Below are 10768 nucleotides of genomic sequence, written 5' to 3' on the forward strand. Positions count from 1 at the left end.
CCCTCTCCTTAGTCTCTGGCATTTCACACCCCCAGACTGAAGCACCCTGACTGGCCTTGAGGGAGGAGGGGATCCTCGGGGTGTTAGAACTGCTCTGTATCTTGACTGTGGGGCTGGATACACAAACCTGCACATGTGGTGAGGTTGTGTAGAAATAACCACACACACACACACACACACACACACACGTGAAATGGGGGGAATCACAATAAGATCGGTAGATTGTACCAATGTCACGTTCCTGTGCTATGAGGTAAGGGCTACACGGGTTCTCTCTGCATCATTTCTTATAAGTGCCTGTGAATCTGCAGTTATCTCAAAATTAAAATTTTAATTAAAAAAATCTTAGGTTGTAGTCCCGATCAACAAGTTAGAAGCTAACCTTTTGCGCAAAAGCCCCTCATGGGGTTCGTGAAACAATTTTCTCTACTTTTATCTACATCTGAAGTTTTTCATTAACTAGAAGTTAACACACACATCCCCTCACTAGCCAAGCACAATCACCCTGCTTCACACCTGAAGAAGTTTAATCTACCTCACCCTAGAGATAAGAAAATGCTTTTAAAAATATGCCCAGGTGAGAAGGTGTATTATTGTTAAAATAGCCCACGAGTATTGAGCACGGAACCCTGTGTTTAAAAGCTAGAGATGCAGGGGAGGGTGTGAGGAGAACTCAGACCTCAGACAGGTGGGGAGAGAGAGGTGGTGTGGGCTGAAGTTCCCCAGCTGATTAAAATATGGGACCCCTGCCCCGTACCATCCCCCGTGACTAACAATCTATCCTAAGAGTATGAAATCGGGTGCTTTGGGCTTGGGGGACCCTCCCACCGCAGCCACTGTCTAAGCCCAAGTCTTCATAAGGCAAAGAATGATCATCACTGTTTTGATGATGAATGATCATCATTATTCAAAATTACTGTAATCCAATTACATAATGTATTTCCGAAACAGTGTTCTCAGACTCTGGTTCCACAGGACACTTACACATATTCCTTGAACAAGGGCCTCGCAGTGCAGGAAGTTTAGGGAACTGTGAACAGTCCTCCTGTGTAAATTTCTCCCTGGAAAGTCACAAGGGCAGTAGAATTTAAAGGCTCAGACAAGGGACTTCCCTGGTGGTGCAGTGGTTAAGAATCCACCTGCCAATGCAGGGGACACGGGTTCGAGCCCTGGTCCAGGAAGGTCCCACATGCCACGGAGCAACTAAGCCCGTGCACCGCAACTACTGCGCCTGTGCTGTAGAGCCCGCAAGCCACAACTACTGAGCCCGTGTGCCACAACTAATGAAGCCTGCATGCCTAGAGCCCATGCTCCGCAGCAAGAGAAGCCACTGCAATGAGAAGGCTGCACACCGCAACGAAGAGTAGCCCCCGCTCTCTGCAACTATAGAAAACCCGCCCGCAGCAACGAAGACCCAACACAGCTAAAAATAAATAAATTTATTTTAAAAATAATAAAGGCTCAGGCAAATCCCACAATAAACCTGCTTAACTTTAAGTCAGCAATTCCCCAATTTGTTAGCTACCTACTAATATCAACTGCTTATCCAATGTTTGGAGGGGAAAGCATGTTTGCTATCATCTACAAGCACCTGCTTTGTGCCAGGCATGGCAAGGTTTCAGTTCCTTTTGGCGCGGGTATGAGAGTTCAGACCATTTCCCCTTTGCCTTCTGGTTCTTTGCTGCTCTGGAAGGCTAGGAGGCTTAAGCCTTCCCAGAGAGGGAACGGCTCATGCTCTAGGTTAATGAGCCATCAAGTGTTTTTATGAAATAATTGAGGAGGGAGAAGGGGTTTCCTGAGAGGGCAGTTTCCTAAGAAGAGGAGGGCCCTTGCCTGAAAAGAGCTCAGTGGGCAGACTTGGCCAACAACCACTGCAAGGAGGATTATTTGAAACCCCAGCACCCGATGGAAGCCAAGTCACTGCCTGGGAGCGCCTCCCCTCCATCCTAACAGTATTGCCAGCACCTACACACAGGCAACCAGTCACTGCCATTTCTGCCAGTGTTCAGCCTGGCCTAGTGACCGCCAGCAGAGGCAATCCTTTGCCCAATCCACCTTTTGGCTTTCCATGTGTGGAAACACAGTCCCTGCCAACCCTCTAACCTTTCCATACTCCTCAAGCCCCAGAAAAGAGGAGTGGACTCCTCAGCTCTAAATGGGGTAGAGGTAGGGAGGGGTAGGTATTTGGAGGATCAAACCAGTTCAAGATCTGCAGAACTAGGTCAGTGATCACTAGCACGTCTGCAAGGTAAGTACTCTTGACCCCATTTTACAGATGAGAAAACTGAGGCCCAGGCAGCTTCATTGACATGTCTGAAATGTGTATAACTACTTGAAGGCAGAGTAAGAAGTTGAACTCAAGTGGGTCTTACTCAAAAGTTTGGGCTCTTGACAGCAGTCGACCCCATCCCCACCCTGCTGAGCTGCCAGCACCCATACTCACCCAAATACCCATGCCCACTGCCCCTGCATGGTCAAAGACCAGTCAGTGTCTGCTCCATGTAATGGTAAGCCTTCTCTAAAGCAGTTGTCACTGCTTCTCTACCTCCAAATCAGCAAATATGTCTTGGGACTCTATTATTATAATGCACTTTTCAGTCCGCAGGACAGTTTATATGTAAGACTTTACTTGCTCTTCATAACCTCCCTGAATGGCAAACTGTTAAAGTTTTAAATTCAAATAATACCCAAAAAAATACAGGGATAAAGATGCCATTATCTATATTCTCACCTCCAAGAAGTAACCTCAGTATAACATTTTGGTATTTTTGCTTTTCTGCCTTATATTTTATGTTTATATATTTTTAAAGTATATAAGTAATATATAAATACAGTGTCCCGGGACTTCCCTGGTGGCACAGTGGTTAAGAATCCACCTGCCAGGGCTTCCCTGGTGGCACAGTGGTTGAGAGTCTGCCTGCCGATGCAGGGGACACGGGTTCGTGCCCCGGTCTGGGAGGATCCCACATGCTGCAGAGCGGCTGGGCCCGTGAGCCATGGCCGCTGAGCCTGCGCGTCCGGAGCCTGTGGTCCACAATGGGAGAGGCCACAACAGTGAGAGGCCCGTGTAAAAAAAAAAAAAAAAAAGAATCCACCTGCCAGTGCAGGGGACACGGGTTTGAGCCCTGGTCTGGGAAGATCCCACATGCCGCGTAAGCCCGTGTGCCATAACTACTGATCATGCACTCTAGAGCCTGCGAGCCACAACTACTGAGCCTGTGTGCCACAACTACTGAAGCCCACGTGCCTAGAGCCCATGCTCCACAACAAGAGAAGCCACCGCAATGAGAAGCCTGTGCACCACAGGGAAGAGTAACCCCTGCTCTCCGCAACTAGAGAAAGTCCGCGCACAGCAAGGAAGACCCAATGCAGCAACAAATAAATAAATAAATAAATTTAATTTTAAAATAATAAATAAATAAATAAATACAGTGTCCCTTACCAAAAAATTTTTGACATAATGAATAAAACGAATGTCTCCCCTTACCTCTACCAACACCCCATCCTAATCCTCTCCCACCACTAGGAGAAATACTATTATGAATTTGGTGAGTTCCTTCTAATTGTTAAAAATGCATTTTATGTACATAACTGTGTCCACAGAAAATATATAACTTTGTTTTGCAGTTTTTATTTACATAAATCATCGTTATGCTGCACATTTCATTCAACATCTTGCTTTTTTCACTCAATATTATCATTTGAGATCTACCATGTCGATACATGTTGATCTAACTTTTCTTTTTTTTTTAACCATGGAAGGAGTTTTTATAATCTCAAAGTGAAGAATGTCTTTTGAAGTACAAAACAAAACCTAGATGCCATAAAAGATTGGTAAATTCAACTATGTAGAGATAAAAAAATGTCTGTAAGGCAAACGCCACCATAAGAAGAATCAGATGACAAATGACTATACACATGTATTTGCATTTCAAATCATAGGAAAATGGATTATTTTTCTCTTTGTTTCCAGCTTTATTGAGGTATAATTGACAAATAAAATTGTAAGATATTTAAAGTATACATCATGATGGTTTGATATATGTATATATTGTGAAAGGATTCCCCCCATCAAGTCAATGAACACATTCATCACCTGACATATTTATCCTTTGTCTTTGGTGAGAACATTTCAGTTCTACTCTCTCAGCAAATTTCAATTATACAATAGAGTGTTATCAGCTATATTCCCATGTTACACATTACATCCTCAGACATTATTCATCTTATAGCTGAAAGTTTGTACCCTTTTACCAATCTCTCCCTATTTCCCCCACACACCAGCCCCTGGCAACCACTTTTTCTACTCTTTGTTTCTATGAGTTTGACTTATTTTTGGTTTTTTTAGATTCCACGTATAAGTGATACCATGCAGTACTTGTCTTTCTCTGTCTGACTTATTTCACTTAGCATAATGCCCTCAAGGTCCATCCATGTTGTCCCAAATGGCTGGATAATACTCCAGTATATATTTAGACATTTAGGTTGTTTCCGTGTCTTGGCTGTTGTGAACATAGGAATGCAGATATCTCTTTGACATACTGTTTTTATTTCCTTTGGACATATACCCAGAAGTGGGTTTGCTGCATCATATGGTTGTCCTATTTTTAATTTTTGAGGAAGCTCTGTACTGTTTTCCATAGTAGCTGCATCAATTTACATTCTCATCAACAGGGCACAAGGCATCCCTTTTCTCCACATCCTGCCAACACTTACCTCTTTTCTTTTGATGTCAGCCATTCTAACAGGTGTGAGATGATATCTCATCGTGGTTTTGATTTGCATTTCCCTGATAACTGGTGATGTTGAGTACATTTTCATGTACCTGTTGGCCATTTGTATGTCTTCTTTGGAAAAAATGTATATTCAGTTCCTCTGCCCCCCCCCTTTTTTTCTTTTTTAGCTGAGTTGGGTCTTCGTTGCTGTGCACAGGCTTTCTCTAGTTGTGGCGAGTGGGGGCTACTCTTCGTTGCGGTGTGCGGGCTTCTCCTTTCGGTGGTTTCTCTTGTTGTGGAGCACGGATTCTAGGTGCATGGGCTTCAGTAGTTGCAGCACGTGGGCTCAGTAGTTGTGGCTCGTGGGCTCTAGAGCACAGGCTCAGTAGTTGTGGCGCACAGGCTTAGTTGCTCCGCGGCATGTGGGATCTTCCTGGACCAGGGATTGAACCTGTGTCCCCTGCATTGGCAGGTGGATTCTTATCCACTGCACCACCAGGAAAGTCCCTCCTCTGCCCATTTTTTAACTGAATTTTTTTTTTTTTTTTTTTTTTTTTTTTTGCTATTGAGTTGTATGAGTTCCTTATATATTTTGGATATAAACCCCTTATCAGTTATGATTTGCAGATATTTTCCTCCTGTTTCGTAGGTTACCCTTTCATTGTGTTGATGGTTTCCTTTGCTGTGCAGAAGCTTTCTAACTAAAAAGCTTCTCAAGATTTTAAGCATCAGTCTGGCAAAGACCTCAGTATTCCCAGCCATTATCTTTACCACATCCTTCTTTGGTGGGACACCAGGATTGTTGCCACACTGAATATCATTGCACAAGCCTCCCTGCACATAGGTTTGAGTGCAGTGGAGCTGCCACCAGATTGCCAATAAAGCCACTGAACCAATTTACATCCAGGCCAGCACTGTGCCAGGGTGCTATTTCCTCACTTCACTGACAACTCTTGAAATTGTTAAGACTTTTCAATTTTTACTTAGCCATAGAGTTGTTCAGGGTAAGACAAAACAAAGCAAGCACAAACCCATATCCACAAGGACAAATCTAAAACCATCCTCTCTCCACACCCCCTCATGCAGCCACCCACTACCTCTCACTCCTGCCACCGCAAAAGCCACCAACGGGTCTTGCTCCCTTCTAATCCATCCCACACACAGCTGCAGAATGCTTTTTTCAAATATTTCAAAAAATGAGACACCCCTGTGCCCACTTCATCAAATGCTCACTTTTTCAATTTTTAACATTTTATTGTATTTGCTTCCCATCCGAGTTTTTACATTTTTCCTACAAATTTATGGAGTAGTCATAACCATAAACAATATAGAGAATCGTTTTGCATATTTTGAAATTTTCACAAAAGGCATCAGACAGCATGCACCCTTCTGCAACTTGAATGATGTAGACACTGGTTTTAGAGGCGTCCTCATTGCTATATGTAGCTCTTGTTCATTTACTCTAACTGCCGCACTGTACTCTGTTATAGGGATACATCACGTTTTTTAAAATAATTTTTAAAAAATAAATTTCTTTCTTTATTTTTTGGATGCGTTGGGTCTTCGTTGCTGCGCGCAGGCTTTCTCCAGTTGTGGCGAGCGATGCCTACTCTTCGTTGCGGTGCACGGGCTTCTCATTGCGGTGGCTTCCCTTGTTGTGGAGCACAGGCTCTACACACGTGGGCTTCAGTAGTTGTGGCTTGCATGCTCTAGAGTGCAGGCTCAGTAGTTGTGGCGCACAGGCTTAGTTGCTCCGCGGCATGTGGGATCTTCCCGGACCAGGGCTCAAACCCGTGTTCCCTGAATTGGCAGGCGGATTCTTAACCACTGCGCCACCAGGGAAGTCCCAGGACACATCACGATTTATCCATTCTCCTACGATTCTGGTTTTTCATTATTACAAACAATGCTGGGGTGACAGTTCCTGTTTACAATCTCCTTATGCATATGCATAATGATTTCCCTAGGGGATGTGCCTGTGAGTAGAATTGTTGGCTGTAAGGATACACCCCTAAGCTCTGCTAGATTTTGCCAATTGCTCTTGAAAGAGATTATACCAGTTTACACACTTAAAACTGTAAACTTGTATTAATACTAAATGTTTAATAACTGACAATGTCATGATGTGCAGTTAATGTGCAAATTCCTGATTAATTTTGACATTGAGCAGTTTTTCAGATTGGCATAGTGACCACTTGGGCTTCCACTTCTGAGAAATGCCTGTTTGCATCATTTGCCATTTTTAAATTATACCTTTTTAAAAAATGATTTGTAGGACTTTTTAATATATTCTAGATGCTAACTCATTGTTGGTTATTTGCATTGCAAAAACATCTGTGTCTTGTCTTTAATTGTGTTCATAGTATCTTTTGTTGTACACAAGTTCTAAATTTTAATGAGGTCAAATTTATCAATCATTTTTTGTAAATGGGAGGTTTTGTGCCTTGTTTAAGAAATCCTCCTGGGGACTTCCCTGGTGGCGCAGTGGTTGAGAGTCTGCCTGCCGATGCAAGGGACACGGGTTTGTGCCCCGGTCCGGGAAGATCCCACATGCCGCGGAGTGGCTGGGCCCGTGAGCCATGGCCGCTGAGACTGCGCGTCTGGAGCCTGTGCTCTGCAACGGGAGAAGCCACAACAGTGAGAGGCCTGTGTACCGCAAAAAAACTAACAGAACAAAACAAAACAAAACAAAAAATCCTCCTAAAAAACAACAACAAAAAAATGAAAGCCTTCCCCTCCTAACTGGAGATCACGAAGATACTCTACTATATTTTCTTCTAAGTATTATGAAGTTTTGCTTTTCACATTAAAGTTCACATAGAATTTTTGTATGGTATCTATGAAGACTGATTATCCCATAAAGATAATAATTTGTCCCAGCATCATTTATTAAATAGTCCTTCTTTCCCCACTAATGTAACAACCTCTCTCATTTATCAAGTTTCCAAATATGAGTGGGTTTATTTTCTGGACTCTAGCCTATTCTAAGCCATGGAGTTACTTTTCTGTCTCTGTGCTAATACCTCACTGTCTTACTATATAACTTTATAGTAAATCTTCATATCTACTATGAAAAGTCTGCTCCACCCCTTGTCCCTTGTTATGCCTCTTCACAATTGTCTTAGCTCTTCTTCTTCTTCTGTTTGTTTTTTTGTGGGTTTTTTTTTTTTGGTCTTCCATAATAATATTTGAATAAGCTTGTCAAGTTCCACACACACAAAAAAAAATTCACAGGAATTTTCATTTGTACTGCATTGGATTTATAGATTAAGTTCAGAAGAGATGACACCTTTATGATATTATCTTCCAACCCATGAATATTTTCCATGAACATGTAAAAATCTCCATTTTTCAGATCTTCTTTTACGTCCTTCAATAATATTTTGTCATTCTTCTCTGTAAAGGTCTTACGTATCTTTTGTTAGATTTATTCCTAAGTATCTCAAAGTTTATTGCATTGTGAATTACTTCTTTATTTTATTGTATTTTCTAATTAGTATTCTTTATTGTATTACTTCTTTATTGTATTTTCTAATTAGTTATTACCTATGTATGGAAATGGTATGGATTTTTCTATGTTGACCTCTTTCAGCAATTTTCTGAGTTCCCTTATTAGTTCCATTTGTTTTTCTGGATATTTTCATGGTAAAGAATTCCTGGGACTTCTATTTCTAGAAGAGGCAGCCTAGATACTGTGACAAGACTTGTGGCCACAATCATGATTATCTTTCTCAAAACAGTTCTTATTGCACAGCTGGGATTGCAGCAAGTAAGGGAAACTTCTAGGGGACCAAGTGAGCTGAAACCAAAGTGTGAAATTATAAGCATATGGGAATGATGGGATTGCCTTAAGTGCCAATGTCCATGCATAAGTGCAACAAGATAAACTTTGCAAGACTAAACTTTCATCCAGCAGCAAGGAGGAGCTGAACCCAAGACACTTGCAAAGAGCTCGAACACTGATAGATGGCTAAAGTGGCTACAGCCCTGTGTTGGTACATCCCTTGGCATCCAGAAAAAACAAATGCAAATCTTCTCTAGAGAAAGTCGTCTTCAATTAAGGCCCAAAGATTTCCACAGATTAGTATCCCTCAATGTGAACTCACAGTAAAAGATCTCCAAAGACACAAGGAAGAGCTCCCATTAGTGAGAGTCAAGAGAAAAACCAACAATAGAGTTAGGTCCTTAAGGATATTGGATATTGGAATCTTTAGATAAAGTAACTGTAGCAAGTGTATAAAGATATGAGAGACTGAGTCATGAATATAGGCTAGCAATGAAAGACTATCAAAACTGACTGTGAAGAGTTGCAATTACTGATAAACATATAGTACTTTTAGAAATGAAAAATAAGATTTTAAAATTAAAAAGTCAGAGTGGGGTAAATAGCAGATTAGACCCAATTGAAGACTCAGTTGAAGAGAGAATTAGTGAACTGGAAGAGAAATACAAAGGTATGACCAATAATTCAGCACCAACTAGGACATAGAAGCTATGAAAAAGATTAAGAGATATGAAATAATCTGGTATATGTCTGACAGGAGTCCAAGAGGAGATAATAGAAAGAATAGAGGAGAATTGAAGAGATAATGGCTGAGAATTTTCTAAAATTGGTGAAAGACATCAATCTTCATTTTTCCTAAGCAAGATGCATTAAAAAGAAAAATCCACCCCTAATGTTTTGGATTGAGCACCCATGCATTCTTCAACACTTCACCCTTCAAAAGGTGAAGACTAATTCCCCTTCCCTTGAGTGTGGGCTTACTTTTTGACTTTCATACCTCTTAGTTTTGTTTTCTATTTTATCTCTCTGCCTTAACACAGAGGAAAGGCCATGTGAGGACACAGCAAGAAAACGGTTGTCTGAAAGCTGAGGAGAGAGGTCTCAGCAGAACCCAACCATGCTGGCACCTTGATCTTGGACTACCAGCTTCCAGACCTGTCAGAAAATAAATTTCTGTTGTTTCACACACTTAGTCTATGGTATTTTGTTACAGCAGCCTGAGCAGACTAACACAATAAGGATTGTATTTCTTTTCTTTTAATAATTACCTTTATATTTTTAATATGCATTTTAGTAATAAATTATTCTAGCAATGTCAAAATTTAGTATTTCTACTCTCCTAAACATAAGCCCATTAGCTTATTTTAACCACCACTGAACACACCTCCCTATGACTTTATTGTCTTTTTAAAATTTGTTTCACCCTTTTTAAGTCACAAAAACTATCTTTTTAAAGTTTAATAACTTTACTAACACGTTTTATCAATGTCTGGGCTCACCATTGTTTATTGCATCCCACATTTTCCTTCTGGGTTCATTTCTTTTCTCACTGAATTACTTTTTCTTGTGGTGAACATCTGTGGGAGGAAAATTCTTTTTGTCTTTGTGCGTCTGGAAGTGTCTTTATTTTATCTTTGCTCCTGCATGGTAATGTAGCTGCATGTAAACTCAAGGGGTTGAAGATATTACTCCATTGTCTTCTGACAGATATTACTGTTGATGGTAAGTCAGCTGACAGTCTAATGGACTTGCCTTCAGTTGTATTTTATCTTTTCTTTATAATACTGCAGTGGTCTGAATGTTGAAAATCCTATGTTGAAATTCTAACCCCCAAAGGTGATGGTATTTGGAGGTTGGGACTTGAAGAGGTACTTAAGTCATGAGGATGGAGCCCTCATGAATGGGATTAGGGTCTTATAAAAGACACTTCAGAGAGAGCTCTTGCCCCTTCCACCATGTGAGTATACGATGAGGTCTGTGACCCAGAAAAGGGCCCTTCCCTAACCATTCTGGCACCCTGATCTCAGACTTCCAAATGGGCTCAGAACTGTGAGAAATAAATTTCTATTCAGTCTGTGGTATTGTGTTCTAGCAGCCCCAAAGGACTAAGACAATAGCTTTTACGATTATCTTGTTATTGTTCCTGTTCTAAGTTTCAGTACAGTGTGTCTAGGTGTAGACCCATTTTTTTTAACCTTGTTTGGCACCTTGAGTGCACTTATGATCAAAGGATTCATGTCCTCTTCAATCTAGGAAATTCCCAGCTTTA

Source organism: Aethalodelphis obliquidens, unplaced genomic scaffold (assembly GCF_003676395.1).
Source record: "Aethalodelphis obliquidens isolate GAN/ISIS:26980383/991018 unplaced genomic scaffold, ASM367639v1 scaffold5, whole genome shotgun sequence".
Classification (NCBI taxonomy): Eukaryota; Metazoa; Chordata; class Mammalia; order Artiodactyla; family Delphinidae; genus Aethalodelphis; species Aethalodelphis obliquidens.